The sequence below is a fragment of the Pinus tabuliformis genome, chromosome 6 (genome assembly GCF_031772625.1).
Source record: "Pinus tabuliformis cultivar Carrire ecotype Pingquan chromosome 6, CPIR1, whole genome shotgun sequence".
Classification (NCBI taxonomy): Eukaryota; Viridiplantae; Streptophyta; class Pinopsida; order Pinales; family Pinaceae; genus Pinus; species Pinus tabuliformis.
Window position 1 is genome coordinate 1,399,343,288 of NC_142292.1, and position 7,913 is coordinate 1,399,351,200.

Consider the following 7,913-nt stretch of genomic DNA (forward strand, 5'->3'; position numbering starts at 1 on the left):
AACAAAGTGTGTGATGCATGTCAAAGAACTGGCAGGCCATCGTAGAGGGATGAGCTGCCTCTGAATCCACAGACGACATTACAACCCTTTGAGAAATGGGTGATAGATTTTGTGGGACCCATCCAACCCCAAGGAAAGACGAGAGCAAGGTACATTATGACTGTGATGGAGTATTTGACTTGATGGGCGGAGGCACAACCTGTAAAGGATTGTATAGGCGCAACTGTTGCAAAATTCCTCTTTGAGTATGTACTAATGCGATTCGTGTGCCCAAATATTTTGATGAGTGATCGCGGTACGCACTTTCTGAATGAGATGATTAGTACGCTGATGGAGGAATTTCAGGTATATCACCAAAAGAGCACGCCTTATCACCCTCAAGCTAATAGGATGGTGGAAGCATTCAATAAAGTGCTAGAGAACGTGTTGACCAAGGTTTCCAATGCTCAGCGAAGTGATTTGTACCTATGCATACCCATAGTACTATGGGCTTATCGGACGACATGAAAGAAGATGATTGGACAAACACCCTTTAGGATTGTATATGGTGTTGAAGCAGTGATTCCCATGGAATACATTGTGCATAGTCTACGCATAGTGTTACTCATGGGTATTACAGATCGCGAAGCCCTGGAAGAGAGGGTCGCACAGTTGGTTGAGCTTGAGCAAGAGAGATTTCTAGCTGGATTTCACCAACAGGTCCAAAAGCAGCATGAAAAATCATGGCATGATCGACACATTAAACTACACACCTTTAAGGTAAATGACCTGGTTTTGTTATATGCCAATCAGTTTGATAAATTTCCAGGAAAATTCAGAATGCATAGGTTAGGGCCCTATGTCAGCTGAAGGAACAAGTGGATGCAGCGCTGCACAAGGAAGCAGTGTTGAAGGAAGGACTGAAGCCCTGGCTAGACAAGGCTTACATGATGACAACCTCTATTGAAGGAAGGCTTGCGATTCTGTAAGCAACTCAGCAAAAAATTATGGCCAATAATTCAGGAGCAGTGACCGAGCGAATGGTCAAAGATGTGAAGGAGGCGGACACACAATGCACTGATGAGGTTGCGATCGTACAATTCTAGTTGGAAGATCTTCGCACTAAGATATTCGTGCCTGCTGAGTGACTCAAGGGCAAGTCATGATGATTTTTTTGGGGGCTTGTTAAGAACAATATCCCCCAAGGACATTTTTGGGGTTAAAAGCCCATGTTTTGGGTCAAATTTTGTAATAGAGATGTAAAGCCTCCAATTTTGTGGTCGCGGAGCGCAAAGGTGTCATGAGTCATAAAGGGTTGTCCTCCCTTATTTTGTAAAGTAAAGTCAGCTGTAAAAGATCTATCCATGGTCCGTGAACCATGGGATTGTATAAAAAGAGCTAAGTAAGTAAGCTCTAAGTAGTCTTAACAAGTCATAAGTCATAGAAGAAGTCTTGAGCGATAAGGAGAGAAGTCTAAGTTTTGGGTCATAGAGTAGGTAGAGGCTCTGTAGATGGGTGTGTAGAGGCCTAGGGTAGAAGTCCGCAGCTGAGTGCGTGGACCCCTGCAGCTGTGTGCACAGGGCAGATAGAGTCTGTAATCAATTGAAGATATCAATAAAGAGAAGTATTCTACAAATTCTGTGTCTTTGTTCTGGTTAATGAAGTTTGTCATATTGTGCATGAATTTCATTTATAATGCTTATGTGATGCACGAATGTATGTAATTAGGTTGGATAATTGAACATAAATAAGGATATCTGTTTACGCGGTGCTAACTATGATTGTTTAGTAAGATAATTAAACACTTAAGGATAACTTGGGAATCTGGTCTATACATTGCTTTAGTAGCGCAAAAGTACCTGAACGCAGGTTAAGGCTGTGCAAAGGCTAATTGTACCCCTTCGTGGAGGGACTGAAGGGCGGAATAAAGGTCTAGACAGATAGAGCCACAAAACTCGACGACCTGCATGAAAGTAGGAATAGAAGGAATAGAAGGAATAAACTGACATCACGACCATCTTAGGGTGCAGAAACTTGGTTCCATCACCCCCCCATACTGCTTCGGGTGAGACTTTGGTCCGTGCTCCACGAGTTGATGCCAAAAGGGCCAATAGTGTAGGGATTTGTTTGGCTGACTAACACTGAACCTAGGTTAGGCCCCACCAAGCCAACATAATGACAAATGGAAGCAAATCATTGATGCAAAGCTCGGTGCCACTATGGCCACCAACAAGATCAAGAAGAATGAGCCTGAAGATTCAGAGGAGGGGGAATGCCTCTTCCACTCACAAGTGTGGGTGAAGGGTTCTCCGCTGCAGTTCATTGTCGACAATGGGAGCCAAAAGAGCCTCATTTCAGTAGAGATCATGAAGCGGCAAGTCCTACTGACTACATCACATCCGGCACATCCTTACACCAATGGGTGGCTTCACCAAGGATTAGATATCCACGCCATCCAATAGTGTTTCCTTCCCTATAGTATCAATCCCTTCACAGATGAGGTATTGTGTGATGTTTCCCCTCTTGAAATTTTTGATGTATTATTAGGACAACCATACTTATGGAAGCGCCATGTTGTATATGAGTCTAGGACTCACTCTGTGATTATTAATTTGGGCAATAAGTTGTACAAGATACCGGAGGTAGCCCCACCTACCGCCATCTCTTTGATCACTGCAAAGAAATGCAGTAAGATCAGTTTAGAGACCAAGAAATTTGTTTTCCTTATGAGTCAACCTTAGGGAAAGAAGAAGATTGTGGCCACGACTTCCAGATAGGGCTCCTCCGCATAACAACAATAGATGGACAAGGTTGTGGAAGAGTACAGGAACATTTTATCCTCACCTATGGGGGTGCCTCTACACTATTAGGTCAAGCAATCCATCAATCTGACCCCTGGCACGCCGCTACGCAATGGACCGATCTATCGATGCTCTGTTCTGGAGAACAATGAGACCATGAGGAAAATTCAGGAGTTGTTTGAGATAGGGAAAATCAAGCCAAGCTCATCACCTCGTGGAAGCTTCATTGTATTGGTATAGAAGAAGGATGGGACTTGGAGACTCTGTATTGATTATCGGGCGCTGAACAAGATCACTGTACAAAATAGGTACCCAATCCCACAGATTGATGACCTTCTAGACTAGCTCAAGGGGGCCAAATATTTCAGAAATATTTATTTGAATCTGGTTATCACCAAGTGCCTATTGAACCCTCTGATGTGTGGAAGACTACCTTCAAATCCAAGGAGGGAATTTTTGAATGGTTGTTCATGCCTTTTGGGTTGAGGAATGCCCCCACAACCTTCATGAGATTGATGGATGACATCTTGTGACCCTTCACCAATGCATTCATGGTGATGTATTTAAATTAAATCTTGATCTTTAGCTATAGTTGGGAAGATCACCTCCACCATATTCGACAGGTCCAAATCTTACGAAAACATAATTTGTGTGCCAATTTAAGAAATGCACTTTTGGCATGAACCAGCTTCAATATATGGGGTACATCATTGATGAGAAGGGCATGCATGTGGATCCAAATAAGATACAAGTTATTTGAGATTGGCTAGCCCCTACCACTCTAACAGAGCTCCGCAACTTTCTGGGTCTTGCCAATTTCTACCACAGGTTCGTGTTGGGGTTCTCTCATATCACATGGCCTTTAAGTGAAGTCACCAAGGGTGGAGTGAAATAAAAGTTAATTTGGTCCGAAACCAAATAGAAGGATTTTTCTAAGTTGAAGCATCGCCTCTGCTCTTCACTAGTGCTCACATTAATAGATTTGCAACAACCATTTGAGATTGAGACATATGCCTCCGACTATGCTATTGGTGCAGTTCTTACTCAATAGGGTTATCCAATGGCTTATCACAATGAGACACTTTCAGACACAGTCTTAAAGTATATCACCTATGAGAAAGAGATGTATTCAATTGTGTAGGTTTTCTGATAATGAAAGCATTACATTATGGGGAAGGAAACAATTATCCACATAGACCACCGACCCCTGTAGTTCATACAAACACAAGGGAAGTTGTAGAATTATTGCCATCAGAAATGTTCCACATACCTACAGTTCCATTTGAACATTAAGTACAAGAAGGGAAGTACCAACAATGTTATAGATTGCCTCAGTTGACTGTTGGTCATGGCACTGATAACTGTGCTCGACTCTTGTGGGCACGAGACAACAGGGTCGCCGCATCTTTACAAGAGCGATCTAGAATTTGACAACACATACCAAACACTCCTGGAAGGCAAGAAAATTCGAAATTTTCACCTCTAGGATGCACTGTTATGCCACTTGGTACACCTATGTGTTCCTTCAAGCGAGTGTGCCAAGATGATTTGGGAGGCACACTAAAGTCGAGTCGTTGGACATTTTGGGATAGAGAAAATAGTGGTAGCATTGCAGAAGTATTTTTATTTGATGAACCTTCGATGTGATGTTGGGAAGTACATCAGATCCTACACTGCTTGCGCCATTTCCAAACTGAACATCAAGAAGAAAGGCCTATATACTCCTCTGCCTAATCCTACTTGACCTTAGGAATCCATCTCCATGGATTACATGTCGGTCCTTCCTTCTACTAAGCATGGAGATGACTGCGTTTTCGTGGTCACCAAAAAATTCTCTAAGATGGCCATTCTAGCGGCCTGCAAGAAAAGTATCACAGAAGAATCCACTGCTAAGCTCTTCTTTGAATGAGTGTGGGTACACTTTGGGATCCCACAGTCTATTATCTCAGATCGAGATAGAATGTTCCTAAGTAAATTTTGGTCAAGTCTCTGGTCGATGTTGGATAGCAAGCTCATTAAGTCCACGACTTTCCACCCCCAAATTGATGGCCAAACAGAGGTTGTCAACAAGATGCTCAAACACATTTTGTGCATGTAAAAATCGAAGCATCCATGCACATGGGATGAAAGCCTCTCCTATGTCCAGCACAACCACAATAGAGCTCTCCATAACTTGATTTACCAAAACCCTTTTCAGGTGGGATTGGGATTCCAGCCACTATGTCCCATTGATGTAGACATACCATTTGTAACTACTCCAATATATTCGACTCATGTCCAGGCTAAAGCTGATATGAATAACAATTTCATTGAGCACATTAAGCACATTAGCTAGAAAGTCCATGATATTGGATAGAGCCAATGTTAAGTACATGCAACGTCATGATCAACAACGGGTGCCACACAAGTTCCAGGTGGGCGACAAAGTTTGGTTACATTTGCGAAAAAAGTGCATGTTTGGGCCCCACTGCGATTCACCCACTCCTATATGGACCTTGCACCATCACTAGGGTTGTAGGGGATAAATATTTTAAGCTCAACATTCCACCATTCCTTGGCCTGCAACCAGTGTTCAATGTGGACTACCTTCGACCATTCTTTCCACGATTATTGGACACATCAGACATTGCAGAGCAACTCACATCAACATAGTTAAACCCATACTACATCGAACATGACACAATTGATCAAATCATGGAAACACATATCAATAATACTTGCCAACAATAGATCCAACTGTATCGGGTTTTCACAGTTGGCCAACTCCCGCACCAAGGCAAGTGGCTCACTAGGGATCAAGTTCAACAAAAGTTTCCCCATATCATTGAGGCACTCAATGAAATGGGGACCATTGCTTCCTAGGGGGGGAGGACTGATCTATGTGGATATTCATGGCCACCCGCCTATTCCACTTGGACCCCCACCATTGTTTCTTTTAATTTTTTAGTTTCCTTAATTGTAGCACAATTTACTATTTTTGGTAGTTTTTTGGGTCCTAAACTTTCAGAGCCGTTTTGAGGTCCTAAACAATGTTTTTGTTTTGGAAAATGGAAAAACATGAGGCTTTGACTCATGTTTTCAGTTTAAATTTGTAGTCCCGAAATAGATATTTCTAACGACGTATTGTGCACGTCAAACGGAGATCATATGCCAAAGTTATGACCCCGAGAAGTTGATGTACCAATTTACCCAAATGGGGACCATAGTTTTGGCGCTTCATCTCCTAGGGTTAGTTTTTGGGATGTTTAGGGTTTTCCATTGTTTCTCAATACTAAATAGGCTTTAAAGCCTCATTTTAACATAGTTCATAGGCATGTAGCCTCCACATCTCTTCTAAGAGATAAGCTACCATCGCCTAAGTTAGTTTTATTTCCATTCTATTCATAAGCATATTTCAGTATTTGATATTAATGAAATGAATTGTTATTTCTGTTGCATCTATATATTTATGGTTATATCTGTAATTTGTTGTGTTCATGTTTAAGTTTGAATGAGTAATAGATGCCAAAAACTGTGGATGTAACATCCCAAGGGGATTTTTAGCCCTTAGGGTTTGCTATTATTGGCTAGGGTTTGTTCTTATGAATATAACAGTGGTACAAATTCATTTACCAAATATAATAGTAGGTATTCTCAATGATATACAAGATGTATCAACAATCATAATCATTCCACAAACTACTATAAATTAGAGCCGATTTCCAATGAATAGTAGGCCACACAAACATATTAATTCCAATTATAATAGTGTTATCCAATAATATTGAAACCAAATCATGAGTGCTAGTCCACGAGCAATCTTCAATTATTTACAAAATAATTGTTTTATTTAACCACTGCTATTGAATCTTTCTAAATACTTTTTCTACGTTAAGAATGCCCTAACGTTCCATATGTCTACTAAAATTATAATATACAAAACCCAACTGAAATTTGTACTACCCTAAGTGTTGTAGTAGGTTCATCATTCCTAGGACCCGCAGTTGCGACCCTACGACCAAGGTATTCACCACTGCTAAATTTCACTAATCTCTTCAGTGAATATCTTGTCTAACTACAGAAAGGATTTGATGCCTAAAAGAAGGATACCTACAACCTTTTTTTCCTTCAATCACTGATTCTGAATCTAGATATATTGTGCAAACTCTCGAGGTAAGGTTTTGCTGTCACAAAACCCTTTTTATCAAGCTTGTGGTGACTGGACATACCAAAAAATATTCAACATATTGGATATTGGATATTGGTCCTTTGTAGACTTATATGGGATATTCAACATATTAGATATTGGATATTGCTCCTTTGGAGACTTATTTTTGGTTGTAATATGCCATCTTTTGGTGCTTGTTGGTTGTAACACATCATCTTCTAGTGTTATTCCCCGATATTGTAGCACTAGAAGATGATGTGTTACAACCAAAATTAATGTTTTTCCTTAGAACAAAAGGTCAATTCAAGGATGTTGTACTCAATATTTGCAGTCTTAAATACGATAAATACATGTACTCTGATTTTGACATGCCAACTAAAGAAAATTGAAGGCTAAAAAAACCATATTTCACAGTATGGATAACCCATTAGACTCATGCTTGGATGCCTGACCAAACAATGTTGATTAAAAGAAGTGAAAAAAAATCGGAGGGAAATCGGGCCTGGCTAGATTTTACTTGGTCTAGTTGAGATTCATGGCCATTAGATAGATGTGAAACCACTAGATATTAACACCATCCAGGACAATGCTCCATTTCTTCATAATATGCTCTTGTTTGTGGTATTTCAGAGTAGCCCTAATGCAGTTCAAGGTGCACATGTAAAAAAATTTAGGATTGAATTGGGTCAACCTAAAACAAATTTTTGACCTTGTTGACCTGTTCTGGCTTTAATGTCGTTGTACACTTAAAAAAAATTGATTGGACTGAACTATATTGAAGGTTAGGGTTGATATTTGGATGTATTTATTGTGGATCTGATATCAAGGGACTACCCCCTATAATCTTTGAAATTTAAGTAAATTTAAGGTTGTTCCTTCATACATGGTTCATGAAGCTAAGGTGGAGAAGGTTTGGGTCATTTGAACATTCTTAACGTCCATAGGCCCAATTTGAGAGATCCTAAGGGGACACATCAACACATTGG